The 26,400-nt window shown below is 34.5% G+C and overlaps 1 long non-coding RNA gene across 27 annotated transcripts in view; it reads left to right on the forward strand.

Moving 5' to 3' along the window:
• The window catches only part of LOC144581969 (uncharacterized), a 51,879-nt gene extending 26,020 nt beyond the window's left edge, over positions 1-25,859 (forward strand). For 7 of the 27 annotated variants that reach the window (XR_013533490.1, XR_013533514.1, XR_013533492.1 and 4 more), the window contains 2 exons: positions 20,322-20,373; positions 22,295-22,533. This is a non-coding gene — a long non-coding RNA (uncharacterized LOC144581969). Of the gene's footprint in view, positions 1-127; positions 250-16,831; positions 17,164-20,321; positions 20,374-22,294; positions 22,534-23,306; positions 23,353-25,649 lie in introns of those variants that run through there. The other 20 variants (XR_013533510.1, XR_013533504.1, XR_013533507.1 and 17 more) reach the window with 12 other exon arrangements.
• Positions 25,860-26,400: the final 541 nt, after the last annotated feature.

The following is a 26,400-nucleotide window of genomic DNA, read 5'->3' on the forward strand; positions in this document are numbered from 1 at the left end:
ATGTTGCTATAAGAATAGAACAGTTCTTAGCAGAGTTCCAAAAACATAAGCCAACAGAAAAACTATAGATTTTTAAAAATATATCTATGTGACAAAAATTACAGTTCTGTTACGTTTTTATTTCTAGTATTTTAGAAGTAAGGAGCATTATTTTACAGTTGTGGTGGCTCATATCAAGGTTCTTAAAGAAAGAAAATTAGGAGAATGGAAGACAAATGACTGCCGATGACAAAGTAAACTACACATAAAGTAAGAAAAGTCTCTTTCCATCTCTCTTTTTTCATGACTCAGGTACTGTTATTATAAGGAGCAGATAGAAATGTGAGAAATACTTTTTCACAAAGAATTTTTAATAAGAGATTTTTAAAAAATCAGATTTTCAGAGTTATATTTCTATGAGCCTTGTATTAGAACATGAAAAATGACTGTTTCACAGAATTGTTCTATGTAATGACATTTGTATCCATGGAATTTTATATGTGATTCATGTAATCAAACTAGTAAAAACTTGCTTTTTTGTTTTTTAACTTAAACTCCGCAACCTCTTTCACGTACCTGGCTTTACATAGCCAAAAATTAAATCCATTCGGATTCCAATAATAACCTATCCTCTAACTTGAGACAATTGGAGCAAGCTTATTTGCTATTTTTACCTGCTAATTACCTATTTGCAGCAGAATTTTAAAATGCTACCCTGATCTATGTCTTTATTTCCTTATGTTACATGCAATTCCCTGTTAGTTTGTTTAAATAGGTTATGCCTTTAACAGTAATTGTCTAGAAGTGACATTTGCTGTCTGTTGGGTCACTGTTACCCACACCAGTTATTCTAAATTTAGATCATGACAGGCCGTATGTGACAGGAAACAAACATTCTCTAAAGTTCAGGGACTGTATTTCACGTTTACCAGTTATCAAGGGACCAGATGAGAAAAGGTGCTTTTTGTAAAATCTTCCTAAAACTATTTTCTCCTTTGTATAGAGAGGTTTTCATGTGTACAAATGAGTTACTTTTGTCATATATTATTTGTGGTTGGTCTCATTCTTCCTGTCAGAAATGACAATATTTGTTCTGCAGATAGGTCAGGGAGGAAAACAGGCTCAATAAGGCTAGGTTTTTCTTTGTTAGCAATTAGAAGCTGCTTGATGCTTTAAGTGCCTGTAGATAAATAAAACTACTGTAATTGCAGAGCCATTTTTAGAATTGCACATCCACTGAGACATTTTGAACTGCAGCTATAAACTACTAGTCAGTACTTGAACTGTTCATGTCAGTTAATTAGAAAATGAATATGTAACTGAGTAGATTAATTCAACAACCCACACAAGCACAGCAATAGTATCTCAGTACCTCAAAGCTCTACTATTTTCTTTTGTTTCTTTTTTTCTCTTTCATGAATAACCACTCCATATGTTAATTTTCCAATATAAAGACGCCAATCAACATATTTGTCAGTTTTCCCATTAATTGATATCAAGGAAGGATTTTATTCACAGTTCTTGAACAGAGTTTGTATGATGCTTATCTGTGAAGTCATTTATTCCCAAGCAGGGAGTGACTTGGATATTCATTCATTTATTTATGTGACCAAATATTGTCTTGAATATTTATTATATAGCAATCTGTATGATAGGTAATGTGAATGAAGTAGAGAACAGGATCACTGACACAGAAAGCCAAGGCTAGGCAGGGTCAATGTGGAATATGCAAAAATGAACATTGGCCGGGCATGGTGGCTCACGCCTGTAATCCTAGCACTTTGGGAGGCCAAGGCAGGTGATCACCTGAGCTTGGGAGTTCCAGACCAGCCTGACCAATGTGGACAAACCCCATCTCTACTAAAAATACAAAATTAGCTGGGGGTGATGGCGCATGCTTGTACACGGGAGGGTGAGGTAGAATTGCTTGAACCTGGGAGATGGAGGTTGCGGTGAGCCAAGATCACGCCATTGCACTTCAGCCAGGGCAACACGAGCTTCACTCCGTCTCAAAAAATCAAACAACAACAACAGCAAATCCCTGAACATCAGGCATGTGGAATAATGACAGATTTTGATTTGTACTTTTATAGAAATTACAAATGCTGACATGAAAGGAAATAACAAGTGAGTCTGCTATAAATCAGGTGGTCAGAAAAGGCATCCTTACAAAAGTGATTGCTAAAAAAACAATCTTGAGTCAGTCATGCCAGAAAAGTGGACAGCAAAACTGAGGGGGTGAAATACGAAAAATATGCCCATTCCTCATGAATTATCTCTGTTTCAACTGGCAAAATGTGTTTCTTGTAATTCTGTGAAAAAAGAATGTAGAATTAGATAAGATTAGAAAAGAGTCTGGGGACAGATAAGTAGGACTTGTTTAGCTACAAAAAGGATTTTTAATTTGATTCTGCATAATGTAGAAAACAATGGAATAACTTTAAGTCGGTGAGTCACATGCCCTAATTTATGTTTTAAATATAGGATATAGTTTTCTATCTGAAGAATGTATTTTTTTTCTGGAAAAATACAAATTGGGAAATCAATTAATTAGTTAAATGTTATTTTTTAATTAGGATGACGATAATAGAGAGAGGAGAGGAGGGGAAACATTAGATTTTGTCTTCAGAAACTGGTTGAATAGAATGTCATTTTCTAAAATGAACATCTTGGGGGAGGATAATATTGAGGGGAAAATTGTGACTTCTGTTTTAAATATGCAAAGTTTGAGATACTTAAGATATATTTAAGTAGAGGTGTCAAGCAAGCTGTTGTAAATATATGTCTGGAGCTCAGAAAACATGACTGAGCTAAAAAATGCATATTTGGAGATGTTGTCGTAGGTGGTAGAATTTTCTAAAATCACAGGACATTAAGGACCAATCACATCTGTGCAAGAGATTCATTGTTATTAGCTGGAAAGACCAATTCTAACAGCAAATAAGTCTCAGAAGCACGTCTCTCTTGAGCTACTGTAGTGAGGAAGGGATTGTTGTGTAGCCAAGTCATCATGCTGAATGTACATTGATTCCTTTATGATGACTGCTTAGCTCCCCATTTCCTGTCCTAGAGAGACTTTCCAGTGTAGCTCAGTAATTCCTGTACTTTGCAGACAGGAAAGTTCCAGAAACTTTAAGAACAAATTCTGAAAGACCTATGAGCAAATGGTACTGGATTATTATTATTATTTTTTGAAGCTAGAATTCATTATCTTAGTCAAAGCAGTATTATTAGGTGATTATTTAAAATTTATTTTTTTAATTAGCAACTTCAGGTATAACAATTTTGAAACTTGCGTAAGTGTTTATTTTCTATTAATAAAAATGAATTTTATTAAAAAATGAATTATTGGCTCTTTATTTAATCAAAAAATGAAATCCCAGACAGGATAGGTGATTTGCTAAAAGTCACACAACTGCTTATTGGTCTTTTGATTATTATATGTAAGTCACAATTCAGGGCTCTTTACTGATAATTAATTGATAAAAGGACATTGAACAGATAAATCTTTGTCATTATGGTATTGTATTAAAAACAGCAAGCCTGCTTAAATGTTTCTGATTTTAAAGTTTAAGTAGCTGTTTATTTAAAAATTATTAAAGTTAAATTATGTTACAGAATCAAATTATGATTTTTGCTTAAGGAATACAATAATGAACATCACATGTAGTATGTGAGCCATCAGTATCAGAATCTCCTTGGGTGCCTTGTAGAAATGTCTTTTCTTAGATAGCTCTCACATACATTCTGAGACAGAATGTTTCAATTGGAACTAATTATTTCCATAATTTACCAACTATCAGAAATCCTCATTCTTATGAATGCTTGATTTTTCCTGTTCTAATGTTCAAATGCAAAGTTATAAACCTGAGTTTAAATTCTGGTACCACCACACTGGAATTATAGAATGTTGGTCAAATTTACCTCCTTTTCTCACTTGTGAAAAGAGACAATGTAAGTGTCTTACTCATGGAGTTACTGCAGAATGAAATGAGTTAATACATAGAAAGAGTTTGGCCCTTCACAAATAATAGAATGTAGAGTTTGGAAGAAGTCTAGAGGTGATTTAGACATACCTTGACTCTCTTAGGTGCAAATCACAATTCGATTGTGATGTCTCTAAAGACAGCATCAGATTCATTCTTCTTTCTATGTCAAAAATCTAAAAAAAAAGAGGAAGTTCAGAAGTCTGTTAATAGTATATAGATTTTCCAATATTATATCTATTCTATTTTCATCCTTAGATACAATCCCTAGGGCTATAATTTCTCTAGATTTCTGAAATTAATGCAGATTACCTTCATTCAGTACAAGTACCGAAAAAATTTTTGATGTAAATTTTGCTTCCTGTGTATGTATTTTCCAATGGATGGTCAACAGAAAATAAATTTTATAAGAAGCTTCATACTCAAAATGCCACATCTTCTATACAGCTTCAGAAATATACCATTCATATTAAAAGCTACAATCAATCCTATAGAAAGAAAATACTTCATTTGTTTCAACTCAGTATTTCTGAAACATTTTTGGTAGGGAAACATTTTTTACTGCATAATACCTAACAAAAGATTTCAGCATGTGATTATCTTTGGTCACTGTTTTGTTCGTATGATGTTTAAAAGCTATTCTCTGCTCCTCAGTCTTTTTTTGTATTTGGAAAAGGTGACAATGAAGTTGTCATCTAGCACAGAAGCATGTCTGTCTTCAAATCCTAATGCTTCACTTAGTAGCTAAGTAATCTTAGGCAAGTTAATCCAAATTTCTAGGCCTCCATTTTTCAGATCTGCAAAATGGAGCTAACACTCACTTTGAAGTATTTTTGTGAGTATCCCATTCCATGAGATACATAGTTACTCCAGTCTCGGAGTTATAAAAATGGCCAATTCATTTCCTTCTGTGTTGATCCCATTGTTGCCTGGAATCACAGCAGCAATAGAAAACATCCTAGACTAAAAAAAAATAATAATAATAATATTCGTGTTCAAGATAGTTTCAAATCACCCCTGTATCTTTAAATAATTTCACGTATCAAATACAATAGACTTCATCTGACTGGGAGAATGAGACAGGCCATTCATAATCACTCAGAGGAAGAGAGAGATTAAGTAATGAAGAATTAAAATCTAAAACTCTTAGTCCAACAGAGGTCCCTTTCCAGTAATATCCCTATATTTGTCACTGCTTTCTCTTCTTTGGTGGCTGATATCAATGTCTGCTAAATTCTATGCCAAGTGTTACAAGGAAATGAAAGCCGAGATCAGAAAAAAAACATGTATTTTTGTGTATGTTTTTTCTTTTGAAGAGAAATGTGGGCTGATTAGACATTATCTTCCCATTATCACTTTTCTACGCTGACTGCTGACTGTGCTCAGGTGGCAAAAAGCAGTGGTAATTGGACGAAAATATTCTAACCCTCATGGTAATTAAAAAAACAGTAGTGAAAGCAGCTTCCTACTGAAGGTTCTATTGTGCAGTTAAGGCAAGATGTCCCCAGGAACAACAAAGCAAATATGGGGCCTTTCAAATTGATTGATCAGTACTTCAGCCCCCACTCATTGGTCTTCTGACTTGGAATGAGCCACACTAATTCACAGCCTCTCCAAAGGCAAAATCCAGAGTTGTGACCTCCGGTAGCACTTCTAGCCTGGATTTCACATCTTGTACCTGTAATATTGTAAGTGAGCTTCATCCTGAAGGACTATCTTTCTAATACTATGTGAAAAGTTTATGATCAAAGACAGTTTGACAAGACTTATTCTAGGACCTCATGCAGAAGAAAAACCTTAGTAAGCTAGATGCCTCCAATGTATGGTTCTCAGCTTTTCTATCTCATTTTTCCCCTCTCTCTTTATGGAATAACCTACTAACAATAGACCAGGTTTTGAGAACAGATTCATATTTACCAAGGTCATCAAAGTCATTTTTCCATTGTATCAATTGAGAATGAGATACATAAACTGTTAAATATCTTAAATAATTAAACTTACAGTTAGCGGGAGTAAATGGGAAGACAGATTATAATATGAAAATTGATAAGTGCAGAATCAGAACTTCTATAGACAGAAAGCACATTGTATCTTACTTGTCAGTCATTGTACACCTTAAGTGAATTATTAAATTTTTTTATTTTTAATTTATACACAATAATTATGTATATTTATGGGATACAGCATAATGATTAAATCATTATAAGCAGCATATTTATTGCCTCAAGCACTTCTCATTTGTTTGCAATAAGAACATTCAAAATTCTCTCTTCTAGCTATTTTGAAGTATACAATACATTATTGTTGACTACTTTTCAAGAGAATACCAGAACTTATCCCTCCTATCTAACAGTGACTTTCTACCCTTTGACAAACCTCTCCTTATATGCTTCCCTGACTACTCCACTCAGCCTTGGCTAACCACTTTTTTACTGTTCAATTCTATGAGATCAGCTTTTTAAGATTCACATATGAGTGTGATCATGCGGTATTTGTCTTCTGTGCCTGGCTTATTTAACTTAATATCATGTCTTCTAGGTTCATCAATGTTGTTGCGGGTGATAGATAGGGTTTCACTTATTAAGGCTAACTACAATTCCATTGTGTATATATATCACATTCATTTTATTCATTCATTCATTGATGGACACATATGGTTATCTTAGCTATTGTGAATAATGCTGCAATAAACATGAAAGTGCAGATTCTTTTCAACATACTGACTTTATGACTTTTGAATATACAGCCAGAAGTGGGATTGTTGGGTCATACAGTACTTCTCTTTTTAAATGTTGTGAAACCTCCATGCTGATTCTTATAGTGAACGCACTAGTTTACATTCTGCAACAGTGTATAAAAGTTCTTCTTTCTCCACATACCCACAAAGATTTGTTATTGTTTTCTTTTTTATAATAACCATTCTGACTGGGGTGACTTAATACTTCTAACTGGGGTGAGGTGATTTTGATTTGCACTTCCCTGATGATTAATGATGCTGAACATTTTTTTTTTCAGACACTCATTGGCCATTTGTATGTATTTTTCTGCAAAATGTTATTCCCTTTTGTTCATTTATAAACTGGATTGTTACTTTGCTATTGATCTGAGTTTCTTTATATTCTGAATATTAACCACTAGTCAGGTACATAGTTTATGAAAATTGTCTCCCATTCTGTAAGTTGTTTCTTCAGTCTTGATGATTTCCTATGCTGTTAAGAGGCTTTTTAGTTTGATATAATTTTATGTGTCTTATTTTGCTTTCATTGACTGTACTTTTGATGTTTGATTCAATCACTTTGCACAGTCAAATATCATGAAAAGTTTCTCCTATTTTTTTTAGTAAGTTCAAAGTTTCAAGACTTACATTTAAGTCTTTCATCCATTTTGAATAGATTTTGATAATTGGTGAAGGATAAGTACCTATTTCTTTTCTTCTCCATGTGGAAATCCAGTTTCCCTGTGTATTGAAGAGACTGTCCTTTTTCTAATGTGTGTTGTTGGGGATTTTTATCAAATGCAATGTTGGATTGTTATCAAATGCTTTTTAATGCATCTATGCAGATGATTATATGCCTTTTGTCTTTATTTCTGTTAATGTGATTTGTCATGTTTATTGATTTGAGTATGTTAAACCATCCTTGCATTCCTGTGGTAAATGGTACTTGATCATGGTTAATGATCCTTTTGAAGTTCTCTTGGATTCAATTTGCTAGTGTTTTTGTTCAAGATAGTGTATTTGTTCTTCTGGAAGAGTGGCTTGACAGGTGTTTTTTTCAATATATATTTTTTTCTTGTCTGGTTTTGATATCAGGGTAGCTCTAGCCTCCTAAAGTAAATATAGAATAATTTCCACCACAATGGTTTTTCAAATACTTTGAGAAGAATTGTATTAGTTCCTCTTTAAATGTTTGGTAGAATTCAGCAGTGAAGTCATCCGATCCTGGGCTTTTCTTTTTGGGAGACTTTTAATTAGTAATTCAAATTCATTACTTGTCATTGCTCTATTCATGTTTTTGGTTGTCTGATGATTGAGTCTTAGTTTCTTATCTAGGTATGTATTCATTTCTCTCAGGTTTTTCAATTTGTTGACATAAAGTTTTTCCTAAAAGTCTAAAATGATACTTTGTATTTATGTGGTATCAGTTGTGATGTCTCCTTTACCCAATCTGATTTTATTTATTTTAGTCATCTCTCTTTTTTCTTAGTTTTTCCAGATAAAGGTTTGTCAATTTTATTTATCTTTTCAAAAAGCAAACTCGTCATTGCATAGATATCTTTTGTTCTGATTTTAGTCACTCTTTTGTTTACTTCTGATCTAGTGTTTATTATCACTTTTCTTCCTCAAATTTTGAGTTGTTGTTGTTTTTCTCATTCTCTGAGGTGTAACATTCGACTGCTTAATTGAGATCTTTCTACTTTTTGATGAAAGTGTTTTTTGCTGTACACTTTCCTCTTATAATTGCTTTTTCTATATCCCATAGGTTTTGCTATGTTGTGTTTTCATTTTAATTTGTCTTCAGAAATATTTTGAATTTACATTTTAATTGTTTCATTGATTCATTGGCTGTTCAGCAGCATGTTGTTATGTATTTGCACAATTCCCAATGTTCTTTTCAGCCACGCTATATCTTTTAAGGGATAATTCAATCTATTCAGTGAAAGTAATTATTAATATGTAAGGACTTACTTCTGCATTTTGACACCTGTTTTCTAATTGATTTATAGGTCTTTTCTTTCTTTTTTCCTCTCTCATTGTCTTTTTTTGTAGTTAAGTGGTTCTCTTTGGTAGTATGTTTTGATTCATTGATTTTTATTTTAGTGTGCCTGTTTTAGGTTTTTTCTTTGTGATTACCATCAGGCTTACATAAAAACATCTTATAGCTATAACAGGCCATTTTAAACTGACAACTGTCATTGTAAATAAAAGAAAACACTGTCCTTTAACTTCATTCTCTCCAAAATTTTGAACCATTGATATCACATTTTACATCTCTTTATACTGCCTGTCTATTAACAAATTAATGTAGTTATACTTATTTTAATAGGTTTTTTCTTTTAGTCTTCGCACTAAAGATATAAGCAGTATAAGCATTGTAATTAGTATTAGAGTAAGTATTAAAGTAACTATACTTTGTCTGTATGTTTAGTCTTACCAGTGAGTTTTATACATTCAGAGAGGTACTTGTTACGTGTTAGCATCCTTTCTTTCAGTTTGAAGAAATCCCTTTAGACTTTCTAGAGTTACATCTGATAGTGATGCACTCCCTCAGCTTGTTTTGTTTGGAAAAGTCATATTTCTTCCTTATTTCTGAAAGATAGATTTTTAGTTACAGTATTATTGATTGGCAGGACTTTGTTTTCCCTTTAACACTCTTGATATATTATCACACTCCTTTTGTCTTGTAAGGTTGCTCCAGTGATGTCTGTTTCTAGGCCTATTGAAACTACCATATATGTTATTTGGTTATCTTCTCTTGCTATTACTAAGACCCTCTCTATTTCTTTGAATTTTGAGAGCATAATTATAATATGCCTCAGGTTATTCTAATTCAGGTTGAATTTCATTGATGACTTTTATCCAGCCGGTTTCTGGATGTTCATATCTTTCTTAAAGTTTTAAAAGTTTTCTGTTACTATTTATTTGAATAAGATTTCTACTCCTTTGTCTTTCAGAACTTCCTCCTGAACTCCAACAACTCAAATATTTTCCTTGTAAAGTTGGCTCATGTACCACATAAGCTTTCAGTGTTCCTTTTTATTCTTTTTTCTTTGTTCTCCACTGACTATATATTTACAAATAGCTTGTCTTTGAGCTTTCTAATTTTATTTACTGTTTAATAATTCTGCAGTTGAGACTCTCTATTACATTTAGCTCATTGTACTTTTCAGATTGAGAATTTGTTTTATTTTAATCAATTTTTAAAAGATTATCTGTTAAATATCTGAATCGATTCTCTGTGTTTTCTTGAAGTCCATTGAGTCTCCTTAGTACAGATTTTTGGAATTCTGTGTCTGAGAGATTACACATCTCCATTACTTTAAGGTCTCCGGTACTTTTCCTATTTGGTAAAATATTAGCTCCTTGAATGTTCTTGATGCTTTTGGATATGCAACAATGCCTGAATATTGAGGGATTATGGATTTATTTTTTTCTTTACAGTCTGGTTTTGTTTCTGTCTATTCTCCTTCAGGGGACTTTCCAAATTTTCTAAGCAGAATGACTACTGTGTTCCCTGAGCCTAGGACCACTACAGTCCCCTCAGCACTAGAGGACATCCTAAACTCAGGCTTAGTGTGAGTCCCATGAGGGCTCCAATGTTGATCCAGCTTTCCAACCCTAATGTATCTAATGAAGACCTAAGGAGGGTATTCTGATACAAAGCTAGCCAAGGATCCAAACCCAGAGGACTGTCCCAGTAGCCCAGATGGTTCTTACAGAGACAGGAAAGACCCCCCCCCCCACTCCCACCCCCACTGCAATAGAAAGAGCTGGAACTGAGACAGAGCCCTTTCAAAATCTGTTGTAAGACAGTTTTCGGGAAGCCTGTGTTCTTAACTCAAATGTGTATGCATCTCTTAGCAAGTTCCTACATAGAGGGCTACTACCCCAGCTGCAGTGAGAGGAGGCAGAACTAAGACTGGGTGCATTTGAGATCTGTTGCTGGAGAGCCCACCTCATTAGCTCAGATGAACTTGCATTTCCCAGCAGGTCCCTGCATAAACAGGATAGTTCTTTGAATACCAAGAGAGAGACTGGGGCTGAGACTAGGTTCTCTTAAGATCGATGGTGGGACAAAGGTTGGTGACCCTATTATATCAGCTCAGACTCCTGAGTTGTGAGATATGGGTGGTTCTTCCTTGAAATCCTTTTGCAAGTAATTTTAAGCTGGAACCTGAGTTGCAAAGGGCTGGGGCTAAGCCACAAGGAAAATTTGAGGGTCACTGCCAACATCAATGTTGGCAGGCAAATAAGCCTCTCCACTGAGGTATTTGTGTGTGCTATTCCTCTTAGATTCTCTGGCAAACAGTTTTGGTTGCAGACGCAAGGTCAAATGGGGCTTATGCATTCCATGGGAAATGGGATCACTTGTGGACTCAAACCCGAGAGCACCCTCAGTACGTCAGCAACTTAGACACAGGTTTGCTTTCTCAAAACAAATCTCTTAAGTCTTTGACTCCTCTGGAATTTTACAGCTTCCTACCTGAACCCTGAAGCACTCACAGAAACTTTTATCTGTGATGAGTTGCAGAATTCTTGTTGTCGTGGAGGTATATAAGCTTATTAACCTCTATTGTATCATCTCGTTGATTTCACCCTCATTAGGTAAATTTTAATTTTTTCATTTGCTTATGTCTTATCACAGGAGTAAAGGTGTCTAAGATTATAACTAAGCTTCAGTTTCTTTTCTGCCTTCATAGTACAGTCCATTAGAAAAGGGACTTATAAGTTCTTACTGATTCAACCTAAAATGTTTTAACTGAGTTTTGCTCTTTTGCATATTAATTTTTATTCATCCAATATTTTGCCAAACATTTTATGAGCTCGTCCTACATGGCAGATTCTTCCCTAGGTATGAAGAATATACAGATAAATAAGAAAGAATACCTGACAACAAGGAAGTTAAGATTATAGCTTGAACAGAGTAGGTTAGTAATAAAAAAGTTGAATTAAAATTATTTACAAAACTACTTGATGAGTGTTATAGTAGTGATAATAATAGGATTTAATGTAACCACAAAGAAGGAGTGAGATGAGCCAAAAGAAAATCAGAGAAGACTTGTTGGAAGAGGTAATATTTCACCATTGAAATAGATGATAACTAACTTATTCAAAAGGGCATTGAATGCACCGATACTAAGGTATCCATATAATTTAAATAAAGTGATAAACAGTGAAAATTAGAGAGGTAGAGATTTTCAGGATCACTCCAGCAGTCTGTAAAGCAGAAATTTATAGACCTTGTCCCTATTTTTATGCCAATAACATGTCTAAATTCCAATGATACACCAGTTTATATCCCACTCCATTGCTAGATTCACAAGACCCAGCCGGGATCAGGTGGTTACATGAGCTATGGTCAAATGAGCAGGATTAATGGAGCTTAGAAGTAGCCACTGATGACCCAACTCAATGTATTTGGTAGTTATTAAAGGAAAATCCTGGTGTGAATTTGTTGTCGACCAATGACATGCCACTATCCCATTTCATGATCTGATTAGTATACTTCAATGTTTTTCTCATGCTCTCAATAGAAATTTCCAGCAGCCTAATATGGCTTATAAGAAGTTTTACAAACCTTCAAGACTTCTACTTATATTTCTAGTCTTATTAGACCACATCTTAAAATCTAAGGACTGACTATGCCAAACGTTTCTCTGTAGGCTGAGAAATGTGCCCATGTTCTTTCTTCCCTACAAGGCTTTGCTGTGCTGAGGCATCACCTTGAAATATGCTCAACAGTCTCAATTCTCCTTAAGCCGGACTGGTGTCTCTCATTTTTAATTAATAGCTACGATGTCATTTTTACTAAGGAGACTTTTTTTACTCCCAAAGAAGGTTCCAATGAGTTCCCATAGAACCCTGAATTTATTTCTGTCATGCTATGGGCCTATAATCAATCTCCCAGAGACAGAAATCATATCTGTCTTGTTTATGCAATATTCCAAAAACCAACCACAGTACTAGCACATTGTGGTTACTCAATAATCATATGCTAAATTATTAAGATGAGTAGCACCTCTGTATTTGAAATGTCCATTTATTTGTATTTTCAATATTTTTAAGAAACTACCTATTTTTTTACCATCCCATTGCATCTAAATTGTTTAAGATTTCATGTGTGGCTCAATAAATAACTGTTTACTACACCAATGAGAGTAATCTTGTGATATCACAAAATGGTATGTTCTTGTGAAAACTAGAAACTCCATGATTGCAGGAATCTGTATTTGCTCTTCTACTTCCACAGGGACTAGAATGAGACTTGGCTCCTAGTAGATGGCTAACAGTTTTTACTGAATGAATAGGTGAGACCATGAATTATCATTAATGCCAACATGAGATTAATAACCATTAAACTATTCCTGTTGCAAGGAACTTTAAAAACAATTAAGGCTCGCTGTCATCATAATGAGCATTCATTCTCATTGAGCTGAGACTCAACGGTGCAATGGTGTATAGAGATTTTACTTTGAGAAGATAGCATTAAATTAGTTTTATAGTCTGACACTTGTTTTTCTTATATCAGTGATAATTTCCATATGTAAATAATTAAGTACTGTTTTATTACCTATAATGCACATTGATAATCTACAAAAATATTTAGTAAATCTATTTTTATTTTTTATGTAAATAGTAGTTTACAAATGCTTGTCATTTTACCTGTTTAAGTTATACTCAGTGAAGGAAACTTCAAACAATCTTAGATATAGTATGGAAAAGCTAAGATTTTTTTTTTTTTTACTTGGTTGGGATGTCACTTCCCAGCCCTACTCCCTCTTTTTTTCTGTTATCGAGCAGCCAAAGTATTTTACCTCTGCGTAGTTTCAACTGCCTGTTAGGGATGAGTGAATTCCATTTAATTTTCTCTGAGTATCCACCTGGCAGGTTAGGCTTCTGTATAAATCAACCCTGATATCATATCCTCGAAGTAAGAATGAAAATGGGAGAGAAAAATTGGCCTTGAGAGCAGCAATCTTAAAATAGCCTTTCTCTTAATATCATTAGAGAAAAAATGTGTGTGATATCTCCAGTTGACATGGCAAGCACAAAGGAATATAAAAAATGTTCAAAGTGGCAGGGTCTCTGCTTGTTCAAATTCCTAAAATATGGCTTAACATACAATCTCATAAAACACTAAATAAGAGGGAAAAAGGGAAAAAAGTTCTCTCTTTGTATTCCCTCAAGAAAGCACAAAAAGACAGATGGCCCAAATGAGAGAGTCCCTGGTCAGATAAGTCCTTAATAATCTTCCTCTGTTTGACAAAAAAAAAAAAAAAAAACTATGCAGTGAACTATGTAACAACTTTGCTCTCCCAGGAGAAGGCACAACAGTGAGAAGAGAAAGATGCCTAAAAATGGTCACATCTTTGACAACATGGGTTATAATGCTTCATTTTGTTAAGTAATGAAAGAATAATAAGAAATTTTTCTTTTGTACCTTGCACTATCCTTACTTGGGTATAAAACCAAAATACAAAAATCTGAAATAGTACGATTTCTATGGTTTATTTATTTTTCATTCTGTTATATAATGAGGGAAGAACAAAGAAACTTGCTTTACTCTGTCTCTAAGAATTGAATAGTGGCAAAAACAAAGAAAGAAAGCAGAAACAGCCCAAACCAACAGAATGTTAAAATAAATCCGAGAATCTAAATTATTATCTCACGCAGAACTACGGAGCTCCAATTTAATCCGTCAATAGCAACTAGAGAGTGATTTGGATGCTGGTCTTGTTTCAGACTCTCAGTTTTTATATTATCTATACAAAAATACCTATTGTGTGAGATCCTAGACTAATCGGCATTAATCACTTCAACCATTCCTGATTGAAAGATGAAACAGTTTTCCCTTTCAAAGACTCAACACCAACATCCTGGTAATATAATTAGGGAAAATCTTGGTTAGAAAACTTAATTCCAGAGCAGCATACATTCAATGCCTGACTTACTCTCCAGAATATACATAAAATAAAAGAGCACCAGAGGGTTTTGTATGGCAAGAAGTATGATATATCGAAAATATTATTTCATTTTGAAATCCTCACTCTGACACCTGACTATGTGAACTTGCTCCTTATTTAATCTCCCTGCACTGTAATTTCTTCAGATGTAAATAAAAATAGTCTGTATTTCAGAAGGGTGCTGTCATGTTTAAGTATGATTGTAAATATAAAATACTTGATATGTTTTACCTTCTTTCTTTACTCTATGTTATCATATCAAATACATGTGACATTTAGGGAGATCTGAAATAAACCAAAAGAAAATGGCACACTTCATTCTTAATTAACATATTCCAGCAGTGTAGACCCGAGACTGGAAAATCCAGCTTGTGCCTGTTTTTATAAGTAAAAGTTTATTGGAATCTATACTTTCTTATTTACATATTGTCTACTGCTTTGTTCTTGCTTCCATGGCAGAGTTGTGCAATTGCAACAGAGACTGTAAAGACCCCAAGCCTAGAATCTTTAACCCTTTAGAAAAAAAATATATATATATACACACACAGACATATATATATATACACACACAGACATATACATACATACATACATACATACATATATATACACATATATATATACACACACACACACACATATAATAAAGTTTGCAAACCCTTATTTGAAAAAGAGAGAGGTTAGCATAATTCTTGAGAATTTCCAAAGTTGTTTAAAAATTCAGAAATGGATATATGCTTAGCACTAAAACAGTCAACTTGCTAATAATTAACGTAAATACCCATCTTCAAAGTTTTATTTTCACTCAGTAATTTAGGTGAAAATAGAATATATGTGTTTTGTGTGCTTTGCTGAACTCCAAAATACAATAATAACTAAACTCTTACAAAATATAAAAGGTCAGTACATTAACTAAGCCAAGCATTTTTAAACCCTCACTTTGTCTTCTCTTCAACTTCTGTTTATAATCACCTCTTTTCTTCTATAACTACTGTCTCAAACATGCAACCAGTGTCTCGTGTCTATTGCTGAAATAAACCTTAGTTAGCCATTATTTAGATCAAGACCTTTATTTTAGAAGAAGGAAACTGAAGCTTGGGGGATGAAGTAAGTCCACACTGCTGATTAGCACCAGAGCTGAGAGGGGAATCTAGTTTCTGGATCCTACTCCAGTGACCTTTTTAAGATACCACATTGCTTCTTTAATCTGACTAGCATCTATTCGAATTCTAGGATCTGCACTCAAGATCATCTTTCTTTTTTGAATTTTTAATTCAAACACTTTAATTTTTTATTTTAATCTCCCTGTCTCCTCAATCCCAGTTCAAATAAGTCCTGTCTAAAGAAAAACTATATTCCCATCAAGCTTAAAAATTATAATTTAGGAAAGAGTTGTACTCAGGAATTGTTTCCACGTTTTTTTCTCTTTCGGTCTCTTATGTTTTTACAAGGCATTTTTCATGGCCACAGCTCTTCCAATAGGACTTGCTGGTTTGTCACCAAATCTTACCTATTGTGTTCCCTCCTTGTGCCCACTTCTTCTAGCACTGCCTCCCGGTGGTGGCAGCTGACATTTTATCTCCCTCCTTCCTTTTGTCATTCCCTCTACTCCTTATTCCCCTGAAGATGCTCCTTTGTGGCCCTCTTCCTGTTATTCCAACCTGTCTTCCACTCTCTGAAGCTATCTTCTCTGCAGCCTTCTCTCTTTCTTTTTCTAAATGTCATGTATCTCAAATGTTACCTGCACTCAGGAATTCTACTACCCTTTGTTTACATCATACCCAAGAGTATGGTTCATAATCTTAAATTCAAACAGCACTGTGACAAAGGATTCAAGCAAGTCTCCAGTTAAGGCCTAAGTAAATGTTTTTTCCTGTCTCGTCTATTTACCTATGTCAGTCTACCTATCTATTACCTACGTCAGTCATTATCATTCCTAGAGTCTTGGTTTTTAAAATCTGTCTCTCTCTTAATCTCTCTCTCTCCCCCTCCTTTGGTTTCTCTCCCCTTTCCTACCTCCCTTCACTTGGTTCTTTTTTTCCTCTCTAACCATATCTGATCAGTAGCTACATAATGTGGATTCTCAACCTCATATTTCTTTCACTAAACTCTCATTTTTTTTGTATTTATACTATTGTCACCTCCCTGATTCTGACGTGAAACACTTCCCCTCTCCTTTGTAGATGAAGGAATCAGAATAACCCTAGACCTTCGATATCAGGAGGAAGATGTAGAAGTCAGAATGTATTCAGCATATCGCATCATTGATCCTGGTTTTGCTCAGAAAAAAGAATGCATTCTTAAACAAACAACATGAAACTGTACTAATGGAAGCAGAAACCAGGGAAACTTAAATAAAAACCAACACATTCATAACAGGATTATGAATTCAGTAAGACTTTAACTAAAATCATGTCAATAAATGGAATTTTGTCTGTAATGTGAGTATAGGTAGTGTGTTTTTAAGTTGAATTTAATTTGTACTATGTGCCAAAACACCATTGTAAGTACTTTACACATATTAACTTATTTAAGTTTTCAAATTGCACATAAGTTAAGTAGCCTTATTATAGCCATTTTGTAGATGAAAAAATAATACAAAAAAGCTTGATCAAGGAATTTATAAGTAATAAATGGTAGATTTTAACTCAATAGAGTCTAGACTCTTAACTACACATTTTTAACATTACTGTGCAAATAATTACTTTTGTAAGAAAATTATTACTTGGGTGACCAATATATTTTTTACCTATTTATTTATATATATATTTCCCAAACCTGGTCTTCGACAGTCGATGTACCCCCTAGGAATATATCAGTGACAGGAGTGACATGTCTTTGCCCTCATGGAGCTGGCTAATGAATCAGATTTAAGACAAGTAAGAAAAGGAAGGAAGAAAATGGAGGATAATCCTAGACATTTTACTTGAGCAAATAGGTGGATGATGACATTTTTTCCTAAGAAGGATGGAACTGAGAATTGTCCAGTCTCATGTGTAATTTTCTTTTATTTATTTATTTATTTATTTATTTATTTATTTATTTATTTATTTTTGAGACGGAGTTTCGCTCTTGTTACCCAGGATGGAGTGCAATGGTGCGATCTCGGCTCACCGCAACCTCCGCCTCCTGGGTTCAGGCAATTCTCCTGCCTCAGCCTCCTGAGTAGCTGGGGTTACAGGCATGTGCCACCATGCCCAGCTAATTTTTCGTATTTTTAGTAGAGACGGGGTTTCACCATGTTGACCAGGATGGTCTCGATCTCTTGACCTCGTGATCCACCCGCCTCGGCCTCCCAAAGTGCTGGGATTACAGGCTTGAGCCACCTTGCCCGGCCTCGTGTAATTTTCAATTAACTTGACAGGACTAGACTTTTGTTTTGTTGATTTGCTTTTATCAGGGGGCACATAATGTCTGACTTCTCTTTTCATTATAGTGGTATCTATTGTTGTTTAATGCTGAGATGCAATAATAAATTAGAAGTGGGAAATTGTTGCCAGTCAAATTCTACCAATTTCTTCTTATTTTTGTTTTTTTGCTAGAATACGTTTATGAAAAGAAACTCCCTCATTGCCTATTCACTTGCACCAATTCATTTAGCTATGAAATTAATATAGAAAAGGGAATAAATGCTTGATTATTGATCTTAATTTACCAGTTTTTGTTTTGTTTTGTTTTTTTTGTTTTGTTTTGTTTTGTTTTTGGCCAATCAGTTTGAGCTTATGAGGTTGCTCAGGTTAGCCTTGAACTGATGACCTCGCCTTCGCGAGAGCCATGACCTCCGGCGGGAGCCACTTTGGACCCTGCTTAATTTACCAGTTTTTAAGATTAAATAGTACTTCTCATTATCTCCCTAAGGTAATCAATATTATTGTATGTATGTGTACATATAAAAATGCATTAAACTCATAAATTTAAACACATTACATATGTTTCAATCTATAGCAAATCTTATACTTTTCAATGTTCAAATTTCTCCACGTGGCCAATGTACACTTCTTTAATTAATTGCTGAGTCCTTTAGGAATTTTATACATACTTAAAAATAAAACAGAGTGATTCAATTCTAATAACAAAAAAAAAATGACTCAACTTTTCTACTTTTACTTCAAATGCAGGGCTCTAAGATTGTACTCAGAACATTCTACTTTTTCTTTACTTATATGTTCACTTTTTCTTTCTTACGTAGAGTGAATCCCGGTTTTCCAGGACACACAGGATGAGAGAACACACTACATGATTACATACTTTGAATTCCAAATTATAAACAATGGTCCAGAATAACATTACAAATATTCACAGTACTAACATCCTGAAAATAAACCATATAATTGCTACAAATAGTAAATTTTTTCAATTGCTGTTCACAATCTTCACTTTCATTTTCTAAGGTGTGACACACAGTTACAGGAAATAGATGTTATTTATTATATTTTAATTTTTATTTAGTCTTTAGTTCTAGAATTTGCGACATAATCTAATTTTCGTTGTGTTATTCTCTTAATCTCTATTTATTGGTCTGAATGCCTTTCTTCAGCACATTCCTCAGGAATGGCACATGCAAATACTGTTTTTCAAGTGCTTAAATATTGATAACAACTTATCTGTATACTGTATCTTTGACTAATACTTTTGCTCAATGTAAACGTCACGGACATTTTCTACCTTTGAACAACTTAAAAGAAACTGTCATTTTCCTTATGGCAAATATATTGCCCTGAAAAAGTCTTAGGATCATCTAATTTTCTTTCTCTTCCAAGTTCTTTCTCGTTTTGTTTAGATGCAAAAAAACTTTTTTTTTTTCTAAAAATTTCAATAATTTTTAAAGAACATATCTGACTGGTTTTGCTGCATAGATATTTATCTGCACCCAAAGTATCCATTAAGTATATAATTTCAAGTATTTTTTGAAAATTACTTAACAGTTATATTGCATTCTAGATGAGTTTTGTTTTACTCTCTTTTTGTTTTGAGTGTTATAAGTTTATTTTTTTTTTCTTATTTGCTATTTCTTTCAAGGCATTATCTCATTTAAAAAAATGTGTTTCTTTTAGTTTATACTGCATAATAAGTTATTTTTTCTTTGTTTTTATAGTTTATTTCATAATTGAATACTTTCAGCTTGTTATTTTTTGTTATTATCTTGTTAATCTCTTCCTTTTTGAGATTGTCATTCTGTTGCCCAAGCTGGAGTGCAATGGCATTATCTCCACTCACTGCAACCTCCACCTCCCAGGTTCAAGTCATTCTCCTGTCGCAACCTCCCTAGTAGCTGGGATTACAGGCATGCACCACCATACCTGGCTAATTTTTTGTATTTTTAGTAGACATGGGGTTTTACTATGCTGGTCTCTAACTGCTGACCTCAAGTGATCCACCCACCACGGACTCCCAAAGTGTTGGAATTACAGGTGTGAGCCACAGTGCACAGCCCTTGTTTATATCTTATATAACATTTTCAATATCTTTTAATTATTTTGACATATTACTTTACACTTATTTCTGTTTTATTGACATGTCATTGGATATGGTTTTATTGTATGTAAAGACATTTCAATTCATATTCTCACTTTTCATATGCAAATTTTTCAATGAATGTGATCTTGACTATTTTATGTTGCAAAATTAGGTTTTTATGCATTTTACTGCAACATTAGTTTTCTGAATCTATAGGTGGAAGCTTGGCTCAGTACAACTCTTCTACTCTACAGAGTTAAAACTACAGGTATCTCTTTTCTGTTATTCACAAGCAATGCTAAAAATTACAGTGATTTGCTTTTTGAATTTTTTCTTCTGTCTCACTTTTGTTATACCCTCATGCTTACGTATGCTAAATAAATTTGTATTCATAAGCATGGAGGAATTTCAGGAAAATGATCATCCAATTATACAATAAAGCCCCAGTATTTATACACCCTTCTTTGAGAGGGAAGAAAGGCAAGGGTTATAGAAGCATGTGATTTTTCAGGAGAAATGAATGAGCCCAAAGAACAAAGTTGCGAGACAATGTTTCTCTCAGCTCTGTGGGAGGTAGAGAGAAGGTGAGGGCCAGAACTCCATTGTAAACAAAAGTTGACTTAGGCAGATAAAGTCTTCCAGGTAAGGCACTCTGAGAGCTGTCTTCAGAAAAATAGATGAAAAGTCTCCTTGGGCAGGACGATGACTCCCAGGCTTTTCTTTTTTTTCTGGTGGTTAATCTTTCCCGGTTATGTGATGAGATTCCTAGAAAAGGATCTTAAGACAATTTCATTTGTTGTAGAAACAAACTTCTCTAGACAGAAAAATGAATTTCAGAGAGAGTTCCTTCAGTGAGATGATCAGAGAGACAGAGGTTAGTACAGAGAGAGAGAGAGACATTGGTTCTGAGGCTTATTAATGAGGCCTTTCACATTTCTTTAATTTGGAGCTCTCGGCATGCCAAAACACCATATTTTGGGGTCCAATTTTCTGAGCCCCAACAATGGAAGAGGTTCTAATAACATTTTCAGAATTAAGACCATTCACTCACTCATTCACTTATTTATTCACTCAGTTAATTATTAACTGATTCATGTTCATTTTTTATTTTATTTATTTATTTTTCTTTGATGCGGAGTCTGGCACTGTTGCCTGGGCTGGAGTACTATGGTGTGATCTGGGCTCACTGCAACCTCCACCTCCCAGGTTTACATGATTCTCCTGCCTCAGCCTCCCAAGTAGCTGGGATTACAGGCCCCCACCACCAATCCCAGCTAATTTTTTGTATTTTTAGTAGTGACGGGGTTTTACTGTGTTGGCCAGGCTGGCCTTGAACTTCTGACCTTGTGTTCCCCCTGCCTCGGACTTCCAGAATGTTGGGGTTTTAGATGCCCCAGCCATGCATTCATTTTTATGCTTAATGTATAATTATTGATCACATACAATGTCCTTGATACACTAAGTCTTTTAGATTTAGTGGTTAACTAGTGAAAACAATTATTAAATCCCGGCCCTGATAAACTTGATAATAATCAGATGGAGATAAATAAATGAACAAATATATAATATGTCTGGTTGGGATAAAGAGTATGAAGAAAAATAAAGTAAAATAATGACTTGAATAATAATTACTGCAGGTGAGAAAGGCCTCTGTTGACAAATGACATCTCAGCAAGGACCCAAGCGAGAGAGAGAGAGTCTGTGGACATTTCAGAGCCGCATTGCTCTCTCATTCACTCATTTCTCAAAGATTTTAAGAGTTCTACTTTGGGTAACATCTCAGCTAAGCACTGGAGATTAAAATGAGTAAAAGGGTTACTGTCCTGAAGAGGTTCAGAATGACTAATGTATTTTGTGGTTTTATTCATCAATTTTATAAACGTTACACAGATTTAATTGAATGATCTTCTAAAACCAGTAAATAAAAAAAAACAAAAAAAACCACACGTGCTTTCTTTAAGAATTAAAGGAAGAATTTAAAGAAGGTCTCAGTATCATCAAGAAGATAATTCACTTCTTTCAACCTTTTTTCTTACCTCATGGCATTTAAGTCATTTTCAAATTCTCAGGGTGAGTTTATTAAAGAGTTGGTATGTAGTTTGAGTACAGATATTCATTCTCATCTACATGGAGTGCTCTCTTTTTAGCCTATTGATTGTTTTGATCTTATTTTTTTCTTCCCTTTTTAGTTGGGAGTTGCCTTAACAATCCTTCTGAGGCTTACAAAAGAGAAATAGCAGAAGCAGAGAAAGGTTGGCTGCTGTTTCACTAAGAAACGAAGATTTTGTAATGAGAGCACAGAACATGGAGTCTCCCTCAAGGCTGAAGAAATGCTTAGCTTTCCAACTCTGCATGTGAAATGATTCACTAATTAGTAGTCCTAAATGTTAGGGAAAGAGAGATGGAGAAATAAAAGCTGCTTATATGATGTTTTGTGCATGATGAAAGTGTTATATAAAACTTTGCTTCTTCATGGAAAATACCACTCTGTAAAAATCTGGTGCTATAAACTGTTACTTAAGCGGGTTCCTACAGCTGCAGACTTATTAAAACCCAGCAGGTAAAGCTATAATAAACAAATACCACCTGCTGCTGGAACAGGTGTTTGTGTCCTCATTTAGAAACCAAACTAAATGAGAGGATGCAGAGGGGTTAGAAGAGACCATTTCCTGGATTATCAGGAGCCTGGCTTTCTGCAATTCATTGCTTGTGTGCCCTTGAACTTAATGCTGTGGGTTTTGACTTGCCAGGTTAGTTGATGATGCCTCAAGGATGAAAGTTCAATACAATTAAGAAGACCTGTGTCTTCTCCTGGTAGGATTCCTCACACTCTGTGTTGCATTTATTTTTCCTCCTAAAGTTGACCTCTCTTCATCCTGCGCTACTTAAAATCAGTTACAGGACACAAATTATTGAGAAGAGCTCCCTTTACCTCCTGAGGCTAAACAAAAAGAAATGATACAGTAGAAAGAAAATAATATACCGAAAGCATACTATAAAATGTAATAAGTACCTTTTAAATGTTATTGCATTATGCTGTATTAAACTCTTCTTCTCTTAGGTTTTTTTTTCTTTTTTATTCTTCACAGCTATTCTAAATGTAGCACTCATTATTTTCTGAGAAAAGAAAAAAACAGTTTCATTGTATCAAAGACTTGTAACCTCTTTTTAAGCAATGTAAAATCTCTGTTCTTGTTTTAGAATAATTCTGAAAAAGTATGATTGCCAGAGGCTCAAAAAACTTTGGGTAAGTGGTTTCTGCTGTTTGTTTTCAGTAGCTGCTCCTTTTTTTTTTTTTTTTTTTTTTTGGTTTGAGGTTTGGCTAATTATTGATATCAATATTGTTGTAATATCAGATAGAAAAAATAATTGGGAAATACTTGGACTATTTCAGCGTGCACTGTGGATATAAAAAAGTTACAATAAGTTTTGCTTAAAGCCTATGGGAAATAGACACCACAATTTTGAAGTAAGTTTTAAGACTTCAGCTAAAGACTTGCAAAAGAGATTTTGTGACTCTTAGGACCCTCTCACAGGGGCTAGAGGTTGATACAAAACAGGTTTTGGGATACCACCTGGAAAAATATTATTAATATAACTAAGTTTGAAGATCACAGTGACAGTAGCTGGGATCCCATACTCACACACTGGAAAACAGAAAAAGCAAAACACAGCTAGCAACTGCTTTGAAAGCGGAGCGTAGGAGAAGTGATGAATGTGGCAACCTCTGTGATCAAACTTTGTGCTCAACATATACAAGGTATATGGATATTCAGATGCTGTATTTGAGAGCTTCACAGAGGAATGTTTTAGTTAAAGCAACACTGGGTTATTGCTTAAAGATATACACCCTACATTTTCAGAGGCTTAGTAAGAAATAAATTTATTTCTTACTCATATAAAATCCAAGCAGGTAGGAAGAGAGCTTTCTTCCTTGTAGTCATTTAGGGGTTCAAGGTTCTTCTATAGTGTGGCTACTCTTGGCAATTAAAATTCTTCTCTACTCCTCTTGATACTGAGAAGACACTCTTTTAACCCAGTTTGATCTGCAAGGGATGTACATTGGAACTTTTCACAATCCACGTCCTTGCATGGATGTAAGGAAAGTTCTTCAAAATACAGCCCCTTACTTAGGTGCCACTTTGAGGAAACAACTCTACACACAAATAAGGAGCACGACTGTTTGGTTGTTAGTTATGTTTATCTTCCATAGTGAAGCATAACTTAGTAAGAGGGACCTCTGGGTGTTTCAGGGCTAGGGAACATACAAAGAATCATCCAGGATAGAGAGTTCCTCAAGCTCTTCAAGGGAATGGAGGGAGAAAATGTCCTATCATCCAGCATGTAAGTGGATTTCCAAGGAAATCAAAATAGCCCCCATGGATGTTGACAGAGCAGAGCATCACCATTTTGGACAAACACTATCATTTTAAGGTTCCCTTCATTAAAAACCTCTTAAATCCAGCCCAAACACATCAGCCTAATGGCTAATGTCAGCATGACCATGAACCACAAGTGACACCCCTGACCAGAAACATTCCCATCCTGAGATAAACCACCTCCGACCAGAAGCATGCCAACCCTGAAATAACTTCCTCTCCAACCAGAAATGTGCCAGCCTGGAGATAACCTGCCCTCTCACCAGAGACATTCCAACCCTGCTATCAAACTTTCCTCAACACAGAAACATTCTGAGCTTGTGATATGCTCTCCCTCCCTAAACCTTTAATCTGTAAGACAGAAGGCTCCTGACCGATATTGGCCAGAAGCCCCTCTCAGGTTTATTCTCCAAAATTAAACTGTCTTTGACTGTTGAGCTGCTTTTGTGTTTCTTTCTTCTTTCTTTAACTCTTACCTAAGGAAGTGTCAGCAAAAAAAATTTCCTAAGCTAGAGAAAATAATTTGACAATGCCAGGAAGCCATTATTTTTTTTAACTCTCTTAACTCTTTTTCTTTTCTATTTTCCTCATCTTCAACCCCATCCATATTCTTTCAGAGTTAGAAATGGCTGATACCAAAATAAAGAAGGAAAGGAAGAAATAAAAGTGGGGATGGCAAAGAGATGATCCTATTCCTCTCACATTAGAACTTGCAATACAGTTTTAAATTTTATTATTAATACTGCACTGTGCTACATATTAGTTACTACCCAGAGAACTTTCAGTTACCCAAAAGTAAAACAACAACACGACAACAAAAAACCCACACCGGATTATCCTTTAATTTCATTCAGGAACATGGGAAAATCTTCCCCAGAGAACACATTTAAAAAGGATGTTTAAAAAAATATATTATTTGATAATTAGTTGATTTATCATTATGTTCCCCAAGTCATGCTTGTTACAAACTGAGAATGGAATAAATAAAATGTAATGTATTGAATATACAAAAGAAAAGTGAGCAATATTTGCTTTTTGGTGATTTATCATCTTTGAGAGTTTTAGCATCACTTTCAAATATTGTAATTAGAGAAGAGATCAGGTATATTAGAAAAACTGGCTCTCTCCTTCAGCCTTTCCTAATATTTTCTTCCTTTTTTTCCAGGTAGACTTGATTAATCTTTCTTGCCATTAATTTTGTAACTTGTACACATCTGTTTCTCCTGTTGAACCTGAACACTTTGAAGGAAGGGATTTTGAATAATTTTTATCTTCTACAATGCCAAATATGTAGAGGCTCTGATAAATAGAAGTGCTCAATTGTTTGAAAAAGAGGCTGAAAGTTAAAGTTCTATAATAAATTCCTGAAATTATCTTTTTTGTGTTTTTTTTCTTTAAGAAAATCTCCTTTTCTCTTAAAAGTAGAACACTGGAAAAAAATTAGTTAATTGAAGCTTTAAAATCTATGTTCCTATTAATCAAAGTTTTAATAATATAGATATAGAAGATAGATGCAGAATTTGACAAGATGCCTGCCTTGATATCATAATGAAGTTTAACATGTTAAAAAGTCCCTGTAGTAGAGACCTACATAATTCAGAATCCTGTCTTTCTTTTTCCTACACACGGCAATGGGAAAGTGGCAAGTGCATTGGTGTGGAGTTGAACAGCTATGAGAAAAGAATTGATTAGTCCATGGGGGAGTATTTCCAATGGGATATTTAGGCTTGGAAAAAGGCAACACAATGCAAGCTATCCCTTCTGCTCAGAAAGGCTTTTTGGGTGTTCATACCATTTCTTCCAAATCATAAAATCTGTGATGCCCTTAGTTTTGCAAGTCAAATGGTGAAATGCTTTTGATTTCAATGTGAGGAAACAAAGAGGATTTTTTAATGAATCATTAATTCATACTGGTA

The sequence above is a fragment of the Callithrix jacchus genome, chromosome 3 (genome assembly GCF_049354715.1).
Source record: "Callithrix jacchus isolate 240 chromosome 3, calJac240_pri, whole genome shotgun sequence".
NCBI classification, from domain to species: domain Eukaryota; kingdom Metazoa; phylum Chordata; class Mammalia; order Primates; family Cebidae; genus Callithrix; species Callithrix jacchus.